At 40.7% G+C, this 25,697-nt stretch overlaps 1 protein-coding gene across 5 annotated transcripts in view; it reads right to left on the bottom strand.

Moving 5' to 3' along the window:
* The window catches only part of LRRC3B (leucine rich repeat containing 3B), a 212,321-nt gene that overhangs the window by 46,082 nt on the left and 140,542 nt on the right, over positions 1–25,697 (bottom strand). The window contains exon 1 of one of the 5 annotated variants that reach the window (XM_035556461.2): positions 987–1,050. The exons of 1 other annotated variant lie outside the window; for it this stretch is intronic. The gene's annotated coding sequence lies outside the window, so the exon portion shown is untranslated. Of the gene's footprint in view, positions 1–325; positions 429–847; positions 1,051–25,697 lie in introns of those variants that run through there. 3 more of the 5 variants (XM_035556462.2, XM_035556457.2, XM_035556460.2) reach the window with 3 other exon arrangements.

Raw genomic sequence — 25,697 nt, 5'->3', positions numbered from 1 at the left:
AAACCCACTGGCACATCTGAGGTATTTTCCAAATTTCTGGGGAGGGGAAATCCTGGCCGTGTGCACTGCCATGAAGGCGAGGGAAGAGCCTGCCGCTCCCAGCTCTGGCAAAGACCCCCCAAATCCCCACCGCAAGCACCGGGGCATTTCCACCCCGGCTTTAGGGTCGCGGCCGTGCTCTGCTGGGGGCTCCCACCCCCTGCGGAGCCCCCCACCCCCGCGGGACCCCAATTCAGCGGGCCGGGGGCCGCAGGGCTGAACCCGGGGGGGCTGCAGCTGCCCCCCGGTGCCTCCCCGGGCTGCGGGGCCAGGCGGTGCGGCTCACCTGGGCGCAGCGAGCTCCGCCGCTGCCCCTGCAGCCCGGCTGCCATTTGTTGCTCGCGTTCGGAGGGAGCTGCCCTCTCTTCCCCATCACCACCACCACCACTGCTCGGCAGCAACTGGTCCCGGTAGGTGTCAAAGTGGAAAAACCCCAGGGCAGAGCAAACAGCGTCCTCCCGGCAAGGCGGGCACGGAGAGGGGCGCGCTTTTTGCTGTGCTTTTTGGGATCGGGGCCGCGAGGCTCAGCCCCTCCCTCGGTACCGAGCAGGGGGTGGCAGCCCCCTCCCCGCAGCCTCCCCGCCCCTTCTCTCCCCTTTCCCCCGCCACCTCGCCGCAGCCCCAGCCCCACGGCCCCCGGTACAGCCGGGAGCATCTCCGGGGGCCCTGGCCGATCTGCGCCTGGCTCGGCTCGGCTCGGCTCGGCTCGGCACGACACGGCACGGCACGGCTCACCTCCCTCCCCGTCTAGTTTCCTCCCGGCTCTGCCGCCTCCCCCCCCCCCAAGTCGCACGACCCCGCAACTTACATCGCGGAGCGGCGCCTTCCCGCAAAACTTCGCGGTGTGCCGCCCCCGGCGGCTCGGCACGGCCCGGCACGGCTCGGCACGGCTCGGCACGGCTCGGCACGGCCCGGCCGGAGCGGCGCAACAGGCAGCGCAGCCTCACCTGGAGCGGGGCCGCCGCGCCATGGGAGCGACGGGCGGAGCCTGCCGGCGGCACGGCCGGGGCCGGGGCTGGGGGCGGTGGGGCCGGGGCCGGGGCCGGGGGGGGGCCGGGGCGCAGCCACCGCCCGGCCGCCCTCCTGCCTCCGCCGGGCGGCTCTGCCTGCGCCGCCGCCGCTCCCTCCTGTCCCTGCGCTGCGGCTGCAGGCAGGCGGGGAGGGAGGAGAGAGCAGAGGGTGGGAGGGAGGAAGGAGGAGACTCCCCTCCCGCTGCCACAGGCACGGCGGGGGGATGCTCCCCCGGGGGGAGATGCTCCCCCGGAGCGGGGGTGCCGGCGGGGACCGTCCCCTCGCGGTGCTGGCTCCCCCCGCCGGCAGGGGTGCGGGGGGCAGAGCGCGGCCCCGAGGGGTCGCATCAGTAGGTTCGCTGGTTTGCCGCTCCGAAGGTAATAATAAATAAAAAGGCAAAAGTGTTTCTGCCAGCAGAGGGTAACTCGGTTTTGCAAACTTCCTGCCGCAGCGTGGAGTTGTTGCTGGAATAGGTGAGCCTACTGTGCGGCCAGCCTCGGCGCCCCTTTGGAGCAGCCTCGCGTAGAAACCCCTCTTGGATTGCACCATGATTCCTGCTAGGGCGACTTTCTCCTCTAACCCAGAGAGGTTCTTGTGAAATGGACTTTGGAAATACAGGCTCGAAGCAGCATCACCCTCTCTCACTCAAGTGCACTTTGGCAATTTTCTACGCTATCTCTCCAAAATAAACTTCCTATTTACCCCGTGCAGCAAAGGGCTCTGTTATCTGTCTCCAGCTGAGAGCGCCTCAGTAGAAGGGATTTGGAAAAATTCATCTCCGCTTGCTATTTATTTGCTTTAAGGTGAAAACCTTCTAAGACGCTATACAGAACAGAAAATGAAATGGCTTGGATTTCCTTGGGAGTTTTTTGCCTCTAACTATTCAAAACTGCACTATCTCCATATAGGTCATTTAAAAAGAAACTGCTGGGTCAGAAGGAGTGCTGTCATGGCCATAGATAGGTAGTCTTTCTCAGGTGGTAAGAAGGAAAAACATGCAATTAATACACAGCTAAATGCCATTCTCCATCATTAAGCATCAGCCCAGAGAGTCTCTAACCAAGTATATACTTAACCTCCTGAATAATCTGTCAGAATCATATTAGTAAGCTAATGTAGGACCAGACCTTTGTATTACATCAACCCCCCTTTCTTTGCTCTTAGGAATATTTGCAAATTGGCTCATGAACATTTTTTATGTATACCTATCATTTTACATTCTTATTAGTGTAAGAGGAAATAACAAATATGACGAAAGTTGATAAAATCACTTTTGCCAGTTTCTTACACATTCCTCACACTCAGTGATTGACTCAACCCAGCTTTGAAGACATAACCAGTTTAAAAACTCACTACATAAGCTTACATTCCTTCTTATAATGGGTTGCATTGTCCTACAAAGTCAGTGACCAGAAGGAGCCAGGACTGGACTGCCAGCCCTGGATTATTTGCAATGGGAAATGACTCTCAGGCTTTGTGAGTTTTATTCCTATGACAGAAATGGACTTAGATTCATTTTAATTCAGTAGAAAAACATTAATCATTGCTGCAAACCCAAAAATTAATGTGCAGGAGCCATTTCTTCAGCTTGTGTTTATATTTTCCCTGTTCAGAATATAAGCTTCTGGCAGCAGGGTACTGCACCCAGGATGGATGTATTTGGTTGTTCATACCCACAGTAGTAATATTTATGTCAGAAGCATTGCAAGCCTGCAAGCCTTCTTGGAGTGACTTGCTGCTGTTAAGTATTTTTTTAAATGAAGAAGAAGATTAGCAGATCTGCTTTTCATTTGGCTCAGCAGAAGAAGGAAGGAAGGGGGGGAGGGAGGGAGGGAGGAAGGGAGGGAGGGAGGAAGGAAGGAAGGAAGGAAGGTGTTTGATTAGATAAAAAAGCCGTCTTCCATGTGGTTATTTCCCTTTAAAATTGACTCTGTAGTTGTATTTTGTAGAACCATTTATATAGTTAAATATCATAACAATATAAGGGAAGACAGATGCTAGCTTGCATGACTTTACATTATCCATGATATTATTCAGCCTATTGACTTATGTGTGATTGCTTGTGTTAAGGAAAAAAAGAACCTCACACAGGACAGAAATTATTTTTTTGTTGTTGAAATTGCAGCTCATAAACAAAAAAAGTTTTATGACTAGCTGCACATGAGTAGCTGGTTTGCCAGTTTGTATTCTAAGACTCGTTCCTGAGAGCAGCTGAGCATCTATAACTTCAGTTGAAATTAATGGGTGTTTAGGATACCTTAGTAAAGGAGCAGAATGTCATTTTTCTTGAGAAAATTACTGTGAAGGGATGCACAGCTACTTACGGTTAAAGATGTCGGAGATTTTTAAGAACTGAAATATAGCTGATGTCATGCTCCCCCTCACTTGGCTGCGTGTACAGTAGGAAGAATGTGTTATTATTCTAGGTGCAAGAAACTTCTTAACTCTTGAGAATATGTTCCATGAACAGACCCAGTAGCAGACTTACTCATTGTCTTATTGGCTCACACATCCATTTTACATGATAAGTAAAAGTGAATGGATTAATCCCCTGTTAGGAAGGAATATAAGTCTAACGGAGAAGGAGAAGGTCACTTGACTGCCCTCAGATAAGAAAGGAACTGCTAACACTTGCTGACTTCTACACATAGATATGAAAATTAAGGAGCATAAAATAGTAGGTGATGCCATATGGTTCTTAAACTTTCCTCATAAAATAATTTTGACCAGTGTTTATAAATATATAATGACCCAGTACAACCAAACTTTATTAAGATTATTTTTTCTGATGCAAATAAACCAATATAATTCATCGAGACTCTTTGTGACTAAGACTTACTCACACAAATAAGACTATGCGGGATTGCATCCTTAAAAAATTATAAACATTCATGAAATATTTCAGTGGCTAAATTAAAGGATGATCCAATACTATCAGTCCTTTAATTTTCCCAGAAATTCATAACCTTGTGCAACAATCAGCTAAGAACACTGCTTCTTCCAGTGCTGAGATAAATCGAATGACCTTCTCCTTATCCGTTAACTAATATTCCTTTCATTAGAGGATTAATTCTTTTCATAGCCAACAATGTATGAAATCCATATTCTAGATGTAGATAATTCCAAGAACTAAATCTCACGACTGTCTTACCTCTGTCAGCATGTGGTTAGGAGTTTAGAGGGGGTATTTATTCTGTTCATGGGCCAGAGTGTGAATTTTTGTAGAGGACAGTGCAAAGACATATATCAGCAGCACATTCTTGGGATTACTCCATGCTCAAAGGGAGCACACAGGCAGGGCCCAGAGCAGTAGTCTGCACTGAGCCATAACAGCAGCAGAAAGCGTGAAATGTTGTGTTCTGGGAATACGAAAAGCAACACTGACTCTAGTGTTCACACTATAGCCATATTCTTAAATTGGCTATCTGCTTCTGCTGTCTCTCTAGGCCAGTGATGCCAACAATCTCCATACTCCTCTCAGCCCACAGGCACCACCACTGCATTTATACATGTTGAGGTTTTGCCCCAAAAGATTAATAATGGAGAAAAGTGTTCTTTCCAGACAGCCAGCACAAATCCTTTGCATCATTTCATCTTCCTTAATACCTGTCCTAGAAATGTGCACCATTCCAGAGTCCATCTTGTTTTCCAAGCACTGCTACTCTTACGTGGATTTGAGGATTGGGCCTGAAACAATCTTTTCAAGAAGTACCAGTAGCTTCTGTTTTCCTGTATTTGGCAAGTTCTGTCATTTTGAAAGATCTTGCTAGTTGTGCACATACTCCCCTTTCCCTGTTTTAAATAACAGAAAATCCTTCTATTGTCAATATTTCATTAGCTCTGAAAGAGAAACAGCAGTTGTAAAAAAGCTCAGCTAGTTCAGTTCATACTCCACCTAGCTCTGATTTAGAGAAAAATATAAGTGGTGAAGTACAATTTTCTGCTATGAGCCATCCATTGCTTGAAATTGGTGTTTTGGGTTGCTCACAAAATAGTATGCATTTCTAGGACACTATTAGAAAAAGAAGTGGATAGTACATATGTTTAATGCTAATCAAAATGGGTTAGTAGAAGTTAGATCTTGTCAGACATAGTTGTGGAGGTTTTGGTTATTTAGAAGATCTATATAAAAGATTGCAGGTCTGCATGAGAAAAGCAGCTGTATTGACAGGGCAGACTTGGATTTTTGCAAGGCAGTTGACTTAATACCACATGACATTTTGATTTCCAGTCCTGCATTACATGGAATTAACAGGTCACACATTACGAGGATTAAGAAGTATCTCACTGACAAATTTCAAAATGTAGTCTTTTAATGGGGAGGTTTCGTTCAACGTAGGGAGCTTTCTCAGCAGAGTGAGAAACAGTTTTCATCTAATACATTTTTGTATTGTTTTCAGCAGACCAGGCTTTTCTTTTATTTTTCTTTTATTTTTCTTTTATTTTTCTTTTATTTTTCTTTTATTTTTCTTTTAAATCTTTGCTTTTAAGGCTTGCATATGACACAGTGTATTTTAGCACAGTAAATAAACAAGATATATTACTTCTGCAGTGATTTGATTTGGCTAAATGATCACTGTCCAACAAGCTGCACACTAAATTCATTTTAATGCAGTCAAATGCAAATTAATACCTCTGGGAACCAAAAGCTTGTAGGAATGGGCACTGTCTCAGAAAGCAGAGACTTGGGGAATGACAAAAAAAGCGATTACCCTGAATAATCACCCCTAACATGAGATCTCAGTGCAATGCTGTGGGAAGGACTCAGCACAGTCCTTGCATGTTCCCAAAATATCAAGCACAGTTCTGGTGCTTGCACTTTAAAGAAGATGAGAAAATATTGGAGAAAATCCAAATAGTTTGCAAGTCAAGCACACATCTTGAGATGGCAGGCTTAAAGAGCTGGACATATTTCACTTACTCAAGAAAAGGTTGAGATGGAAAAGATAACAGCAGTGAGCTGTTTCAGTCTTGCTGACAGAAGTACAACTAAATCCAGTGACTGGAAGTTTAAGGTTAGATGTAATCAACCTTGAAATCAGACGCAATTTCCTCGCAGTAAAGGTAATTAAACTCCAAGAGTTTATGAAGGGAGGTGGTGCACTTAACCATTGCTTGATATTGTCCTAAAAACTGATTGTCTTTCTTAAGTATGGGCTTTACTTTGGTTTCTAGGAGATCTTCTAATGGCCAGAGCAGCTTCAAACAGGGAGGGAAAGGGTCACATCAGGCTAGATCCCCTGGTGATCCCCTGAGCCCGACATCCATTAGAATGACGCATCTGTGCAACTTCTTCCATTATGGTTGAAACAAGATGGCTTGAATTACACCCTGCCCACTCAGACATTTGCAGGTTGGCATTAAGGTAATGAGTATAATCAAATTCCTTACTCGAGGGCCCCAGTTGGCTGCCTACAGAGGTGAGGAAGAATCCCTGCCCGACTCATCCCAGAGGATATTTGTCCTGATATATTCTGCAGTAGAAGTTTTTACCTTCCGTTGAAGCATGGATTATTCATTTTGCTGTAGCCAGGAAGAGAGTAAACCAATGCAGAAAATTATTTTAGACATCTGATGCTTGAGTCTGAATTTAACCAAGCCCAAGAGCAGTAGAGATTTTTCTAGCTCACATTGGCAAGCATGGTGGATTTTTGAGTGGATTATCTCTGTGATTGTCTGGGCATGTAAGGCCTAATCAGCTCTCAAATATTGCAGGGGTCTCAGACACTGCTTTAGACACAAAACAGTTTGGTTTCTCAAGGACTAAAATACAATGGGCTAATGAAAGTAGCTGTCTCAACCTTGAGGTATATATACAACATTTAATAGCCACTGGCACAAAAGACAGCAGACTAGACAATCTGATGATCTTTCTTGGCCTTAAATTGTGAGGAAATATAAAGCTGTATATAACACAGTAACAGCCCTGACTTTTCCAATGCCCCCAGGAATACCAGGAAGCAGGTGTTCACACCATGAGTCACAATGCCAAACAGACTCTAGTACAACTGGTCGGGGACAGACAGATCTACAAAGAATTAAAAAACAAAGCAACTCCTGCCAAAATTAAAACAACAAACAAAATAATAATAATAATAATAATAATAATAATAATAATAATGTATATATACATATAACTGAACAAACATAAATTCTCTGTTCCTGTATGTACTAATATGACTAGTGATAACTTGTTTTAAACCTCTTATCCAGACAGTCAAAGAAAGAACTGAAAGAAAACCAACTCAGACTGGTGAAACAGGATAGAAAGCACATTTACATGTATCATGCCAGTACATACGCACATTTCCATGACTTATTATTTCTGAATAATATATTTATAAAATGAGAATGTTGTATTAATCATGAATAAGTGTAATTAAGAGTGTGACACTGCAAATTATCCGTAAACAAAATGAATAAATGATGGTGTTATAGATCCCTAAAATGTTTACACCTGGCAGCCTGGAACAACACCATAAGTATAGCTTCATATAATTCTCATCATCACAAGATCATGGATGCCTTCTGTTGCTGGAGGGTAATAGACAAGGACACATTATAGCCTCAGCTCATCAAGATATTCTTCTTCGTTTAGATTTATCACAGGTTTCTCTTAAAATACAGATGTATTTAAGAAATGGGTTTGTCTCCTTGAGTATATGTACAGACTGTAAATGAGGTTTCCCAAACAAATCCTCTGTTGCGTAATTCTGTCATTTTTTAATAGCTAGATGGAAAAAAAAAAGTTAGTATAAATGATGTCCCATCATTGTTTATGATGGGACATATAAGAAGCAACCAGCACTATCCCAGACTCAATTTGTAGGGCATCTGGGCAACAAATGAGAAACTGTGGTGGATTTATTATGTTCCTGAAACAGAAGAAAAAGAGATTTTAAGAAAGTAATCCAGCAACAACTAACAATAACCTGTAACATATTCTTTCTAGACTTGACATGTGAGACACTGTTCAGGGGGCAGTGAAGTTATTTCTTACTTTATGTAAGAAAGTTATGTTTATGTAAGAGTGCTGCAAAAACTTGATTGTTCTGGAAGAACTCTCATGCTCTCATATCCCAGGGTATGTTATATTAAGTCTTTCAAAATAATCAACTTGACGTTTCAGTTTTTTTTTTTTTTTTTAATTATGCCTATTAATGTTATGTAGAAAACTGTTAGCCAAATTCATTGATACTGTGTGTATTTACTGAACATGCATATTTTATCTTACGATATTTTACATTAATAGAAAGAGAAGTATGCTGTGTCCCAGAGAAGCTGCCAACCTAAAATCCTGATCCTGCAGATATTTTCACATCTCCGCAATATTATGCACCAAGAGTACTGCCATTGACTTCAGTTGAGCCTTTTAAAGGATTTAAAGTTAAGTGTGTGTCTTTTGCTGACTGACACTTTAGCAATTCATACGGACAAACTAGTAGAACGAAATATGTAAGTTAAATGATCCCTCATGCTCAGTCACTTAGTTTCCATCTAGATAAAATAGGAAGGTATATGCAATTTACTTTTAAAGTAATTCTTACTCACCAGATGAAGAGTGCTATATAAAAGCTTCTGTTACTTTAAGACCCTTTTTTTTTTTTTCCCCCAGGCAATTTGTTAAAAAAATGTGCTTTCATCTTCCATGAAATTGTCTTGCATTTATTCAAAATCAAGTAATAATAGAATGGAAATATATGTTATGGTGCAATAACAGGTATGATGGGGAAGGTGACCTGATAGTACCATATATATCCTATGTGTGAAGATTTCCTTCTGTTCACATGTCTGATATCAGCTATCAGACATTCCTTGCTATTACTGTTCTTCAGTGTTGGATACTAGGGAAAACAAAGACTGAAACCCTAAGAAGACATGCATTTTTCTCCCACTTGAAAACTAAGCTCTGAGAAAAAGCTGACAGAGATTTTACATAGTCTGTGGTTCTCATAAATATTCTTCAACATCCTCTGATTTAGAAAAATTTAACAGAAGAAAGTTTAATGGGAGCCCCCTGTTGAATTAAGATTTGCTAGTGCAATCTGGATGGAGCAGCACTACAAAAGAAACAGAGGTCCTGGGACAATGAGAAGCGTGAACTCTGTCACCATGCTTTTAGGAAAGGAGTCAAGTATGACTTTCCCCAGAGAAACCTAGTAAGGGAATTTCTGTTACAAGGCACTGATCTTAGGTAAATTGCCAAAGCTGAAGAAGACAAAGAAGACAAAGAAGAAGATGAAGATGAAGAAGAACAAGAAGAAGAAGAAGAAAGAGGATGAAGTAAGCAGAAGTACTTGAAGTGTAATTGCCTCCTTTCTTCCATCTGTCAATAAAATCAGACTCTTTGCTCTTAAGTAGCTGAGTGCACAAATTATGGCTAGAGGTCTTGTTAACCGTTGTGCTGAAAGGCACTTTTGGCTGTCAACCAGAGGGTGTTTAACCTGAATGAACATTAGACCCACTTAAAATCAGTGGTCTGCCAAGAACACTTTCAGGCCCAGTGGAGTATCCAAACCCGTTAGTCAGAACTGACCACTGATCGCAGAGGTGTAATTGCCCCAAATGACCAACAGACCAGAGCAAATACATCATGGGTTCATGGTTTGTCTGGTTGCAGGGTTTATTGCTAGAGGTACAAATGATCTATGTCATCTCTCTCTCTGGAAAACAGCTGGAGCTTAGACCCTCTTTATTTTATTATATCTTAAGGAAGCCAATTATCCTGTGATATATTCATTTAAATTAATTTAAATTATAAATAAGTAAACAGAATTAGACCAAGGATTTGGCCTGACTTGTCAGCTTGGGGGAAACAATGAGACAAGGTCCCCAAATAATAATGCTCCCAGTACTGGTTCACAGTCTTGTGATCATAGTCATATTAGAAATGCCTAAAATCATCAGAATTAATTTTAAAATGTTCTCTGGAAAGCAGCTGAGCAGTAAGAGAATGAGAGAGAGAGAGAAAAGTGAGGACATTAAAATGGACTGATTAATAAAATATGAATACAGACAAAGCTGTGCAGCTGAGGTTTTACACTAGCATTTAAAAATAGCGATACATATTATTCTACCTCTGGACTTACATCACTTAAAATCTTTTAGAAACATATTAAAATTACCAAAGAGGGACCATTTTGAAATGCTCCCTAGCGTTATGCGTGATAATTAAAAAGAGGTTCATTGTAAATCCTTCTGTCTAGTTCAACAGTATTATCTGCTTACAGACAGCCCTCAGAGGGTACAGTCGCAGCCTTGATCTGGCAAAATTATTGCCCGGTGATGATGCATTGTTTGTGCTTACAGTAACTCAGCATGAGCACAGTAACAACGGATCTTATATATGGATGCTACAGTGTTGAAGGAAAAAATATCAACTTCATCATTGATTATATTAATGAGACATTTCTGAAATAGCATTATTTGTCTAAAATGGAGGACAGATCAATTTCAAAAGTCAAGGAGAACAGGCAAGGGAACTTGGAGAGTCAGCTGTACTTCAATTTTCCATCTTAGGAAAAATATTACCATTCTCTAGATCATACAGAGGCATTATAAAATTAAACATAAAAATGAATTTGAGGGAGCTGAGTGGTTGAAATCAGGTTACCAAGATGATAAAATCACTGCATACATATGTGTTCAGAAGGTCACAATCTTAGGAATAATATGAGTCTGTAAAAACAGGGCATAAATTAATATTTTAATTCACCTGGAAATCTGGAACTGTGTAGTTAAAAAAAAAGAACTGAATTTGAAGTTCTTATTAGTCATCACTGAGGCAAGACATGTATCTGTATCTGACCTACAAAGAAGCAGATTTTTGAAGCAGCATACGACTGTTTCCTGTTGGGCATGCAATACAGAATTACATTTTGGAATAGCATCCACACTCATGCAGAAGGCTGGCACAGACCTGTGCAATTTTCTTTCATTCAAGCCTTCAAAACAGAACTGAAATTACATCTTGATCTCTTCTTCACCCTAATGTCAAGGAGTGATTTTCATCCTATTCCTTTTTTCCCTGTCCTTTATATTCATGAGCACTTCCTAAATGTGGTGAGAGTTCCCCTCTCTTCATGGCGACATTGTATGTGCCAATCTTGTGTGTGTTTTCAAGGGTGAATAAAAATGTGGCCTCTTACCACAGAACTGTAATGAAACAACATACTCGTTTCTGTGAGAGCTGCACAGGCACTTCCATGCTTCTTACAGTTTAGTTTGAATTGTTGCTTTCATTATGAACCTATTAGTTCAGGGCTTTAACAGAGCCAAGCAGCTCTGCTCCGGGCTACTATTTGGCACACAACACCACCAGTACAAGAGTAATGGTTTGTTTGGACAATTTAATAAAATTCAATATCTCAACTGTTGCCAGGCTCAAAGACAAGCAAAAATGCATGTGGATGTTTTCAGATTTTGCAAACTGTATTCAAATTGAACAAAACATCTTTTCCTTTGAAAACTAACTACAGAAAGAAAAGATGAGAGTTCCTAATTGAAGGTAATTGCCTTGCCAAATTAAGCAAAAACTGTATTACAATATTGGCTGGCATCCTAAAGGGTAAAAATAATGTTCAAAGATAGTACAGTAAACAATTGTAATTACAACAAATTTGGTTTTATGTATCTGCTGATAATTGAATTACCACAATGTGAGCCATCTGACGTGGTGAGATGTAATGGTGAATTGTATGCTGTGGTCCTTTGTAAAGTATTTTGAGGTGTGTCAAAGAAAGCAGTTCACACACCTAAGTATGTGTAATTGTTATTGATTAAGAAAGAGGTAATTCAGTAGCAAACTAAACATTTTTTGGTCATTACAGATCAACAAAGTACCAGTCTTCTAATGTACTTATTAAGGCTAAAATGATTTCAAGAGAGAGGAGTTTGAAAACTGTTGCAATACATTTCTAAGAAATATCATATACTTCATACATTTTATTGGAAACATATTTTACATGGGTTTTGTCTGTTTGTTTTTCCTGTGGCAGTAATTCCCTACGTTTTCAGAATTGAGAAAGAAGCATAACAGGAGTTACAACACTAGAAGCCTGGCAACCGAAAAATCTTAATTTAGAGCCTTTGACTCAAACGATTGGATGACTTAGGAAACTGGTACTAGGCTGTATACTCCTTAACCACAAGACTACTTGTTCAGAGTCAGTCTGAGTTACAGGTGACCAACCAGGTCCTGCTGAGGGCTGATGGGCAGCCCTAAGGAACACGACTCCTGGGTTCTGGGGCCATCCAGAAGGATCTTGACAAGTTTGAGCGGTGAGCCTGTGCAAACCTCATGAAGTTCAACAAGGCCAAGTGCAAGGTCGAAGCAATCCCAAGCCCAAACACAGGCTGAGTAGAGAAAGGATTGAGAGCAGCCCCTTTGAGAAGCTCAACGTGAGCTGGCAATGTGCGCTTGCAGCCCAGAAAGCCAAGCGTATCCTGGGCTGCACCAAAAGAAGCATGGCCAGCAGGGCGAGGGAGGTGATTCTCTCCTCTGCTCTGCTCTTATGAGATTCCACTAGAAGCACTACATTCAGCTCTGAGGTCCGCAGCACAAGAAGGACATGGACCTGTTGGAACAAGTCCAGAGGAGGGTCATGGCGATCATCAAAGGGCTGGAGCACCTCTCTTATGAAGACAGTCTGAGGGAGTTGGGGTTGTTCAGCCTGGAGAAGAGAAGGCTCTGAGGAGACCTTATAGCAGCCTTCCAGCACCTAAAGGGGGCCTGCAAGAAAGCTGGGGAGGGACTTTTTACAAGGGCATATAGTGACAGAACAAGGGGTAATGGCTTTAAACTGAAAGAGGGTAGATTTAGATTAGATATTCAGAACAAATTCTTCACTGTGAGAGTGTTGAGGCACAGGTACACGTTCCCCAGAGAAGCTGTGGATGCCCCATCCCTGGAGCTGTTCAAGGCCAGGCTGGATGAGGTGTTGAGCAACCTGTTCTAGTGCAAGGTGTCCCTGACCATAACAGAGGAGTTGGAACGAGGTGATCTTTTAGGCCCCTTCCAACACAAACAATTCTGTGATTCTGTTTCTATAATCTTTGCTGCACATTGCTGGCATGGCTGTATTGCAGCATACGTGGACAAATGCTTTCTCCTCACATCCCTGCAGACAACATGTGGGATGAAGGAAAAGAAACTCCTCCAGCTATACTTTTTCAAAAATCTGAGCTTCATATCGCTTTGGCATTCACATACAGGCTCCTTTACAAATGCCTGGCAATTACACTCATACCTATTTTTGGAGTTGTCTAACACACTCCAAGAAGCAGCAAGGAATGGAAAAAAAGAAAAAGAAAAAAAAAAAAAAAGACTACCATGTGTAACTCTCTTTAAAATACAGCACTGTAGTTGCCATATCTTACTACTTCTTGTAAGATAAGTGGTGGCATTCATGAGATTTTTTTTTTTTTTACAGACACTGATTCTAGTTATGTTTTTTCCCTCAAACTATATTCATTTCAGTTTTCTTGGGGAATGGGAAACCAGGAGGTTGTGGGACAAGAAAAACACTGTTGGACAGAAGATGGAATATTTCAGAAACACTAGTTCTGTGATGCACTTGTCTGGGACAAGTGTATGACCTGAGGAGCAATACATAGTGCTGTAACGTTTCACATGACATGAAGCCCAAAAGGGCTGCTGAAGGATTGTGACTGCACCACAATTTAACAAGGATTGTTGCATTTTGACTGTTTCTCCGAAAGGGACAGAGATTCCCCTTAGTTAACACACAATGTGTTGTGCTATCTGTAGACACTTTGTTAATTATTAACACTGTTTGATAGATACCCCTAAAAGTGCATATTTTCAAACCCTATGTTTCAATACAATCAACACAAGTGAATCAACACTTGGAACTACCAGTTGCAGCCTCAGTCTTTTTTTGGCCCTATTAGAACATGTGTTGGGATAGTCCAGATAGGGTCTTCTCCTCTGTAGCGGTCCCACCCCACCATATGATAGAGAAAGGTCCCCCTTTCTCTCTATCATATGATAGAGAGAAAGGTCCCCGTTTCTCTCTATCATATGATAGAAAAGGACTAACTAGAAAATGGAAGTGAGTCTGTGATGCAGAGGAGGCACTTGGAAGAGATCCTTAATTTTCATGCTGTCTGGGATGATAGCAGAGCTTGGTCATCATTTGCAGTTGTTCTGGGATATATCACAAGGAACAGAGATTAGCCATTATTATTCAGCGTCTGCTTCAGTATCCTCAATATCCTATAAAATTCTGTGCTTTACCTAATTGGGCTAGAAGGAGAAACAAACCAATAAATCTGTTTTTATTATGATTATGTTACCAGTCTGGCAGTAAATGAATGTTAAATATAATCCCTGTGAATACTAGATAATCATCTTCCAATCATAAGAGTAGGTATTAAGAAGCAGACTGTGTATAGAGTTGTAGTTCAAAAAGATTCTTTTTCTTAATGTTAGAGCAATTAGAATAGCCATTTATTATTAATCATTAGTGCCACCCATTGCCCTCAGGGCCAGAGGCTGCCAGTGTAGTTGGAGCAATGCCTAGCCCCTTTTGAACATGGAACAGCAATTGGAAACACATTATACAAATACACATAAAACAAGTTTTTCTTTTCCGGTAAGCTTCCTAGTGGGATGAAATTGGTCAGCTTTAACCCAGTATGCCCTAAATTGTTTGGGATCTTAGAAATGCCCTTCTCATCCATGTCCTAGTGCCCCTGTGGAGACCAGCAGAGAGACAGTGCTACAGTACCCTCTTTGTAAAGGGAGGTGCTGGTTGAAATCCTCCATGGTAGGTTTAGGTCCTGATTTCAGCCAAGAGTTTTTGTTTGTTAATGTTTGAGGCATGCTGCTGTGCCCTCATTTTCCCCATCACAGCTGGGGGGGCTGCAAGATGTACGTTTATGGGTACCTTACTTGTATGCCCACCCTGCAGATACTTTTATACTAATGTTGGGATAGATGCTTTGAGTTGTTTTTGGCACCAGACATCTAGAGATGTATTTTGAAAATGTAAGTGTAACTAACAGCCTCGCGAGGTTAGCAGAAAGAACGAAGACTGCAGAAAGACCAATTGCTATTTAGTAGACACCTTGTCTCTGTCCTCACTGGTCCAAACTGAATCACCTGGCAGGAGACCTGCACCGCAGAGATTTGCTGGCACATAGGCAGCTGTACAGCAAGGTGCCCAGTGTCCAGGCAACTGATCTCCACATGCTACCACCTGCATTCACAAACCAGATACAGGAGGGAATGAACTCACAAAATCCAAACAAACAGAAGCCTGTGGGCTAACAACAAGCATCCTCAGTACTCATGACAGAGAAACAACTTTCTATTTTTGACTGGGTCATTATCTTATTGAATATGCATCTTCCCAGACAGGTCAAAGCCATTTTCTGGCAGAATTAGGCAGATGCAGGTGGCTTGTGGTCATCTTATTCTTACTCTTTCTCCATCAAAATTTCTTTGAGATAGGGTTCTGTAAGACCCTATTGCTACTTATAAATAGCACCACAAGTAGAACAGATACTGGGATACCAGCTAGATAAAAAGAGCAGCCCTGAACAGCCATTTTACATCTATAGCAGAGAAGAAAGAAGTGCTATACTACTATAATAGTTGTATACAAAAGCATTACAGCTTGCATATTTAAAGCATTTAAATTCAACAACTTTGCATTTCTAACAAAAAAAAAAAAAAGTGGGGGGTGGGATTTGCAGGGCTTCCAATACTGAGATTTCAAGATCAGCATTTTCCAATGGTGACATTATTGTGAAATTGTTAACACTGATATGAGACAAGATGCCTGATAGTGTTCTAGGCTAAGTTGTATGAAGGGAGGTATAATTATCCCTAACATCAGTGGCTGCCAGCTCAGTTCTGTATGTTCAGTAACTTATTGCATGAAGTGTTTCATTTTAAAAGAGGCAGGCTGAGGACAAATTAATTATTTAAACAATATATTTTATAATATATACTCAAATCTCAGAATCAAATGTTCTATCTTAACTGTGCATGACTGATTTGTGAGGATTTGTTTTTTCATGACTGCCCTAATTATCATAAGCTTTTTGTTTTTCCGTACAGCTATTACAGAAATAATGATTGATGGGGAAAAGCCCTTAACACTCAACCTTTCAGGACTGCCAAAATTTATGGGCTGATGCTAAGCCTGTACTAGTTTTGTAAAACATTGAGCATATTTTCAGATATAATAAGAAAAAAACACAGAGATGAAGTAAAATATATTAATAACCTGAAAAAGTGAGCATATCAGATAGGTTTTACCTTGTCTGATTGATGTAAAATGTAACAATTCAATGGCAGATCAAGCATTACATTTTATTTTTTGCCAGCTGTAAGAATAAAGAGATAAATTACAGTATGAACCCCCCCCAAAAACACTCATTCGTAATATAAATGGGTTCTCTGAGAGAGAGTCTTTGCAGAAAATGAATGTTAGAAATGATCAGTCATCAAAATGGGGTCATGAAACACAAACCTTCAGAGAAGGGCTCGGTATGCCTCACTCTTACAACAACCTCCCAGGAAACCAGGCTGCTCCAAGTATTTATGTCTGAATTGGTATCTGTTTGCAGGCTTCAGATCAGCGAGGAGGAACTATTGTGCCTTCTCGTTTTTTTTTTCAGCCCTATCTGGCTGCCACCGTGCTTGAACTGTCAAGGAACAAATGCTCCGACTTCAGCTTGTGTGCTCTCTTCTCCGCTTTCTGACAACGCCTCTCAGGTTCATAGATGTGCCAACTCAATTGTAATGATTGTCACTAAAACTGATGCGCTGAATTAAAGGTGGAGATGTATGTTAAAATTGCTTTCCCTATTCATGAGAAGTGCCAAGCCCCTGAAAGAAATTTCAAAGGAATAAGAGCATCTGTAAGGGGGTATTTTGGGCAAGTACAAATAATTTTTTGTACAAAGCAAGCACTTTTCATTCTGATTTTCTCATCAGAGGAGAGCAAGAAACCTGAACTTGCAAACTGACAGAATCTTACCATTAAAACTGTCACAATCAGAAACCTAATAGCTTTGCAGAAAAGCAGTGGGATTGGATTGCATAAAATAGGATCACTCCATTTTTAGTTCACCATACAAATATATCCAAATATATTCTACATTCAGATATTATTTTCTAAGGGTTTATCATTAATAAAGATGTAAGTCAGCAAGCAAAAAAACAATGTCTTCAGGAGGAATAGTTTCTTATGAATGGAAAACATTTTATACATGAACATCCATCCCAGGGGTCCAGCACCTTTCGTCAGGAAGAGCTTGTAATTGGTTTCACCATGAAAAGCCTTTGGGATCTCTTTTAAAAGAGTTTTAGCAGGTAGCCTCTATCAATCCAAGTTTCCCTAAAGTACAGTTTTCAACCCCTCTGTTTCTTTCCAAGGGTTTGTTTATTAGAGACAGAGAGAAGGAGGGAGGGAGAGAGAGACAGAAGGTATAGAAATTAATGCTGTTTAAATATATGTCAGTTCCAGCTGACTTGACCTACACCGAGGGACAATTCTTTTCAGAAGGTTACTTTTGCTATATGCAAATTTCAGAGCCCAATTTTATGAGATCATGTCTGGAAATATTTCCCTAAAATTCTGTAACTAATACCTCACTATCCATAGCTCATCTGTAGTCAAATCCCTCCTCAGCAGCTCCTGACTAGAAGTCTGTTTGGTCTCATGCTTGTCCAGCAATGTAACCACTACTATGAACTGGCATAGCATCTGACTGGCAATAAGCTCTTGATCAGCTGGGGGGCAACTTATCTGAGATGTATTTTAAGCTCAGGACTTTGTTTTTCCAACAGTTCAGTAGTTGTCTGCCCTGGTGTCCAGGCAGAAATTTGGATAAGCCTGGCTCTAGTCCAGAGGAGTCTTTAAGGAGTGTTTGAGCTAAAGGCTTCCCTTGTGTAGCACCCATGGTTTAAACTTCCTCTGAGATAGCTCAGCCCAAACCCCAGCACTCCTTGGAGAAGAACCTATATGTGTCTTGCTGCCTGGCCAGCACTGGCCCAAGCTGGAAAGGCCACACTGTAGCCTAGGCTGCCAGCAAATATCCTGAGTTTAGCTCTGAAGCAGAGCATAGCTGCACTGAACCAAGGCTGGGCTATGGCCAGCCGCAAAGGAAAGAGCAGGGCTAACATAGCTCAGTGGGATTACGCCTACTCTCAGATCCTGGCCTCTGTGGCGACTACATAAGTATCCTTTCCAGAACCAGAGTTTTTTCTTAACAGAGAAAATGATCAAAAAGCTGGTGCTGTGGTTGTTATGCACTGACAGCACTGCAATGGGTACTCTAAGCCCTTGTCCACAACCATGCTAGAAGTCTTCCATCAACTGGAGACTGAAACAATGCTGATTTCTATTGGATCCAGACACACCAGACGACTTTAGGTAAATCAATGAATGTTTCAAAATAGATGCAGTACTTCACATTCTTGCATTTAGTACATCCAGCTGAAGTCAGTGGAAGCTGAATTAACTCATGTATTTTTAAATGACTTATCACTCATGCATTTACTCCATGAACTGCATCTTCTACTGCTCTGTCCCATGGAGGTACAGCACAATGAGGACAGCACTCAGAAAAGAAGGTGGGTGTCCAAACTTCCCATTGCCTTTTATCACTACCAAATATGTCTGGGCTACGATGTTACCCATACAAGTTAATGCAGTGCCACTGATTTCAACTGGTCTATGTTGAGTTACCTAAGGCTAAGGTATATGGGATGTAAGGACAAATGAGCAATTGTCTGCATGTAATTTTTAATTGAAATGTTAATGCAATGTCCTGTGCGGCAGACAACATTTAAATCAGATTTTCTTCAAATTTGCTGTTGCTGGAAACATATACCAAAATAAAAAAAAACAAACAAAAACAAAGCAAAAAAAAAAAACCACCACCACCAACAACAAAACCACAAACAAGATCTTGAATCTTAACTCGGATAGGAAAATTCACAGACCGTTCTCTTTAATTAATTTAAACATCACTAATTTAAACCTCTAAGCTCTCTTGAGTAATTCCGGTAACAGCACTTAAAAATAATGCTCCTGTGAAAAGCTCTGCTAATTCAGAAAATGATCAGAATTAATGTTGCTCATTTCACACAGAAAAAGAAGATTGTCTCCATTGTGGCACGTGCTGAAAGTTCTACTCTATTAGAAAATAAGATCATAAATAAGAGCATTAATACTGGCTGAAACAAACTAGGTATTTAAATATTGAGTAGTGGGTCTTATGAAAGCCTGAAGGGATTGAAAAAATAAAAGATGTGTACCCACAATGGGAGTGAAAACTATCCTTCATGTTTTTAGTGGATAACTAGTTGAGTAACAACCACTCGCACATTTTATTATTGCTATAAATACTTTGTTAATTTTTATTAAATTGATGCCATAATGGCCAAAATTCTCTTCCTAACATGACATGCAGCTGCTGGCCAACTTGGATCAAATATCTCACAGATCAGCTTCCAGGTAGCTCTGATTTAATCCTACCCACTGTAAATGCCTCTGGCTTTGGACCAGTAAGCAGAAGTGCTTTTTATTTAACCTACCAAGTGTTTTTTTTTTCCTATCAAATGCCATTGTGTGGCTCTGCTTCATTGAGACCCCACATGAATACAGTTTCTGCAAGAGCAACGCCATGCAAAGGAGAGCTAAAGCATTATAAATTTTTCCTGCAGTGACCAATGAAATACTGAAAGCATGTCTTTCAAGAGAAGCCCATACTCTTTTGCCTTGACGTGAGTTCAGCATATGTGGTGTAACTGACCTGATGATGCTTTGGATTCTCTTATCAAAGGTCTGTTGTTCTTCCCAGAGTATAATACAATTTCATTGGTGCATCGGGAAGAACAATTCAGGCAAAGAGCCAGCCTGTAGGCATGTATGATTAGATGTTCTTGGCTGACTGTCAATGCTATTTGTTTGTGAAATTAAATATATAGATTTACATCTGGAAGAAGGATTGCCTATGAGTGTACTTAATAAATGCAACCAGCTAGTTACATGGCATTTCAGTTGCACATACTCAAAATACTAAGTATGCTATTAAAATATCCCTCAGCTAGATTCACACACACACAAAGAAAAAAAAAAATAAAAAAAAAAAGTAGGTTAATTGTTTCACAAGTTAGTTTGATATGAAACAAGATGTATAAAAATAACTTCTGCAGCATTGTAACTACCTGTTGCCTATTACAACCATGCAAACTCAGCCAAGGCACATCCTTCCTTCTTGCATAATGCTTGTTTTTGTCCCCGGTCTTTTAGGGGCTGGTAACATGGGTTTATTCCTTGGTTTTACTTACAGGTCATCACCACCACAACCATGATCAGTGCAGTTCATTTATTCTCTATTTATTTCTTTTCATGGGCTCCTGATACTTATTAGCAACCTAGAAAGAGCCTAGACTACACCATGGAGAAAGTATCCCAGATAGGAAGAAAGTAGGTGGGATTCTGGAGGGAAGAGCAAGATGGCTAATGTAATTTATCTCTAGCTTTAAGTGTGTAAATATGGTATACAGGCTACCTGTCTGGCACTTCTTCCATAACTTAAAAATCAAAATAAAATTCTGACCTTTACTTGTTTCTGTAGAAATCAGCAAGAAGTCATAAAGGCATATGTGTATGCATGTGTGACACTTTCTTTTTTCAACCTATTTACATTCACATGTAGTGGTGAAAAAATAACATTTGAAAAGAAAAAACAAGGTCTGGGATTGTTATTGCTTTAACATATTGCAGCATTCTTCTCACTTTCTTCATTTACTTCTGGAATTGATTTTTGTTTTGCTTTTCTTTCCAATATTAACTACAAAAAATAGATGCTATGGGGGAAGCAAGATAAACAGGAAGAACTCTGATCTTTTTCCTCACTTAGACTACCGAGATTACATTTCTATTGGTTTGCATTTGAAATGTGTAGATTTTCAAGGGCTTCTCAGACCAAAGAAACAATAAACAACAACAACAACAAAGTAAATATCTTTCCAAAGCACTTAGTTGCAAATTGGATGTGAGTCAAGAATTAGTGTTCAATTTAGATTTAAATCTCAGAATGAAAAAGTAATAAAAAATTTCTCTTTTAAGTATATTTATATTTGTATCTTGCCAAGAACTTAGGCCCAACTAAACAAATTCTGACACTAGATTCACAGTTGATTTAGACTGATGCTGATCTATTGCCCTTTATTTAAAACAAAGCCAGCTGAGATCCTGGAAAGATGAATAATATATGCTTGCCTTGTTGTATTATGAGATTACATGTAACCTAGCACTCACAGATTATATTTAGATATTAATTTTTGAAAGGTTCACCTAGAACCTAACCTTTCCTGATTTGCACCTGATTAATTCCAAGTCTGACACTGAAAAAATTTCCTAGGCAAAATTCCCATTAACATTTTCAGTTAGCTCTGAGATAGTATTTAAGAGTTTGGATACAAATTTGCAGAGGCATTTAGGTAATTAAAGATGTAGTTAGGCATCAAGTATGATTCCCAAAAATGCCTACACAGGATCTGGGGCTAATTCACATTGAAAAGTAATGGGATGTAGGCATCAAACAGACCTGATGTTTTGGAAACCCCACTGGGCACTTCCATGCAATAGTAGGTGCCTAACTGCCTTCAGAGTTTTTACTGTTATCCTTCCATCTGGAATTACTTTAAAATATGGCTCTTGGGCTAAGAGAGAAGAAAGAGTGAGTTGTAATTTTATAAAAACAGATAAAAGAAATGAAAAAATAAAATAAAAAATAATAAAAATAGATGTGCCAAGCCATAAATATGTGCTATGTAACTTCTGGATGTTCACATTTTAAACTACTATCTAAGCAAAATCTCATGAGCTGTGAGGCCAGGAGGGTATAATATATAACTAACAGAATAGATTACCTACCTCTACAAGACTGTTTATAAGAACGCATTTGATTTGTCTTGGCATTTGAAATATATTTATAGCACATGAGCTCCTTTTTCATTGCAAGCCAAGCACAACTATGTGAGCTATTACATTTTTCTCCTGCTGAAATCCAGAGAAATGAAATTGCTGCCTTGAGCCACGTTTTGAACTACTAACCACTGTCACTTGAACCTAGCAAAGCTTTAAAACTTACACTGCAAGACCTCTCCAGAAACTACAATATCCATCCCACAACCCACTCTAAGCCTCTGAGTCATCTGCTGATGTGAACAGACTTTTTTTCAGGTTGCCCAAGGTATTTGCCTTTCAAGTCAGACCATTGCTGAGTTCATAGCATGTTGACCTTACCTGAGTACAAAGTAGATCCCTAATTAGTATTTAAAAGAAGTGCTAGTGTGCCTGAAATGTTTACATGCCACAACGATATAGGTGAAACAGCCCCAAGTATAAGGATCTGACAGATGAATCTTGTTGTGTCTCTGTGCAATGAGATAAACAAGTCTTAGCCTTTCAGGTTTTTTAATCAAACAAATAAAATCAAGAGAGTTTTTTTTCATTCTGTAATTGTATGTATGTCAGTGCCATGCCTTCCCCAGTTCGTTTGTTGTGATTTATATTTTCAGAAAGCATATGGTTGTGCTGCATGAGAAATGTCTCTGATGAACTGAATTCTCTGACTGCAGTAATTCTATATGAGCTCAGTGTCTTAATCTGCTGATGATTTCTTGTTTTTGTAAAACCACTGCGTACAGCCACTGCATTATTTATAGTAATTAATTTTGGTCTCATCCTGCAAGTTCTTCATTGTGTGAGAATTGCCAGAAAACACTTTTTTTTTCTTTTTCTTTTTTTTTTTTCAGAGAGTAAGACAAAATAATAAACCGCAGTCAAGTCTCTATTTAAAGATACTGCCATAGGTCAAACTCTGCTTTAGTTGTGTAAGTTTGGATAAAGCATCATGAAGTTCAGAGGAAAAAGCAAGAATTTCTAAAATTTCAACAAGACTCCTGTAAGCACTGGCATTAATATACCAAATTGACTGAAAATACAAGGTGGCTGGAAGTCTACTGTTTTTATCTGCAGATATCTCTGATGAAGGTTAATGAAGGACATTCAAGGAGGAGGTAAGAAAAACAGAGTACAAGGACTAAAGGAGCGGAGGTGAGCCTGAGTTAATTGGCTGGGAAACTATCAAAGCTGGGCTCTGGGAAAGTATACTGTAACTGCAGTGTTAATACTGTGTGCTGGCAACAGATGGCCAGCAGCCAGTACTTGTGTAGCAAATCAGTGAAAACCAACTAAACTCACGTGTGGCCAGATCATAACTGGAAAAGGGTCAGCAGCACGGTACCTATTGCAGCAGGGCACCCATAACCACTTCAAATCAGAAGCCTTCTCAAAAGTAACTAAAAATGAGATTAAGGGTGTCAGGATTAGGGCAATTGCAGGCAAGGTGTTAGAAGCAAAATGTGTCCCAAAAACATAGCACATTGTATGTGAATTTTCTTTATGTACTTGAAGAAGCAGGAGATGCAGAAGAGCTAACATACCAGATGGTCTACTTTCCTCTGAACACAGCACTGCTCTTCACCCATCCTTCCCAACCTTAGGTACTGGGCAGTCAGCATTAATTTAAGCACATCAAGCACTGAGACATGTAGCTTTTCCATTGCAGGACTCCATTCCTAGCCTTCCAGACCTCTATAAAAGGAAACTTTTTAATATATATGCCAAACTAATGCAGCATGTGATTTTGGTAGTATGCCACTTTGTTTCTCAAACTGACAAGAATTATTTTTGAATTCAAAAAAAAAAAAAGGAAGAAGAAGGAAAACCCATGTGTAAAATGCAGTTTGAAGGCAAGGTTTTACTTAGCGGAAAGCTCATCTTACAGGTCAGTATGGCAAAGTATCTGCCTGCACCAAGTACTGGTTTGGAATTGGAATGACTGTCTTCCCCTGCCTTCGAATTTTAAAGGTGACAGCAGCAAATGACCCACTTCATATGTTTCGCTTTGGCATCATTATGTTGCTGAAGGTACAGAAAAATGACAACATTGGAAACAGAAGGTTGCAGGCACAGCCCATTCTCTTAAGTATACTGTGCTGGGAGATTTTTGGCTTATCTAATAAGACCTTACATTCATCTTAATGGTCTTAAAAAAGATGTGCAGGTGGTGGGTTGTGTTTTCTTGAATGGAAGGAAGGAGGAACAGGGCACAAAGGATGCCCCTGGGAGACCACCATCCAGTAATGTTAGAGAGGAAGAAATGGTACATCCATAACCCTTGTGATGGAAGGGAGTGGCTGATCCTGACACAGAGATAAGCAGAGATACCTGAAGGCCTTGCATCAGAAAGATAAGCTGTTGTAGCAAGTCCTGAAAATGGGGACAGTGAAGCATGGCACACCAGCTTTGGGGGGTGGGAGGTAGTCTCTTGTGGCTGCAGCAGGAACAAGGTCCTTTTGGATCTGCTTTACATGAGGCACTTGCTTGTCTCCTAGCAGTTCAGTTCTGGTTTTGTACAGCTCACTGTGCACAATTCTGCATAGTCACCAATGGTCACATTAGCCAGGGACCACGTGTTGTGTACAGAAGCTCTCTCAGCCACAGGCACGCAGAAGCGCAAGCCAGGCAGTCTCGCCGTTTTTCCATGCAGCTACTGTTACAAGATCCCAAAACACGTGAGTTATTTACTCATTATTGGCTGCCCAGTCACAGGCATGGTGCTTTCCAAAAAACACGACACCAACCCCTCCCTGCAGAACATATGATCCAAAATAGGAAAGATCTAGTTGGAACAGGGGTAAGGGATACCAAATACAAGCAAAGGGCTCAAGGCAATTAGCAGCCATCACCCTCTTAAAATACTTTTGCTACTGTTGTCATGACACAGCAAGTTTCCATTCTCCCATTGCCTTCATATCACATCACCATTCAGTTCAGCCTTCCACCTGCTGGAAATTCCAATTACAGCTTTCCATACAGTTCAGACAGCGTTTTTATTTCTCATCAAGATAAACACAAAGATCCTGCAGTAATAATGTGTCTTTTCCATGAAAGCTCATGCATAATACCAGCTGGATGAGAACTTCAGGACTCCTGTACAAGGCTGCCATCTTAATTGTTTATGTGGCAATGGACTATCTATAGGACAGATGAGATTTCTTGTTTGATCGAATATCTATTTATGAGTTAGCCTCTCCTTCCTATCTGTTAGGAGTTACTACATGAGCAGGTGCCATCCCACAGTGGCCAATGAGCGAATTGCCTGGCCATGGTTAATGTGTCAGGCAGTGCTCTGTGTATTCACAGAGAATTGCTTCTGTTTGAAAAAAGTTAATGGGCCTCACTGTCTGAAATATGACCGCTTTCTCAGCAGTAGTGGAAAATGTGCTGCAAAATATCTCAGTAAACAGACTGACCTATTCTCCTGGGCAAGATCCTGAGAAAGTGGGTTAAACAATGTGGCTTGTAGATGTGTTAATAGATGAGCTGTGCTCTCAGTACTGATCCTAAGATGCATACTCAGAGCAGATGTCACTTTTAAAGCCACTAATTGAACATGACTATAGCTGATAGCACTTTCCTACCTCCTCTGCCTACCCTCAAAGACTCTGTCCTGTTTGTTTATTGGAAGTATTCATTCTTCCCCAAAGATTCAGTGGGGACTGCATCTCTCTGCCAACAGGGCCT

The sequence above is a fragment of the Cygnus atratus genome, chromosome 2, assembly GCF_013377495.2.
Source record: "Cygnus atratus isolate AKBS03 ecotype Queensland, Australia chromosome 2, CAtr_DNAZoo_HiC_assembly, whole genome shotgun sequence".
Taxonomy (NCBI): Eukaryota; Metazoa; Chordata; class Aves; order Anseriformes; family Anatidae; genus Cygnus; species Cygnus atratus.
The sequence above is the reverse complement of the archived record's forward strand: the minus strand, read 5'-3'. Positions and strand labels throughout refer to the sequence as shown.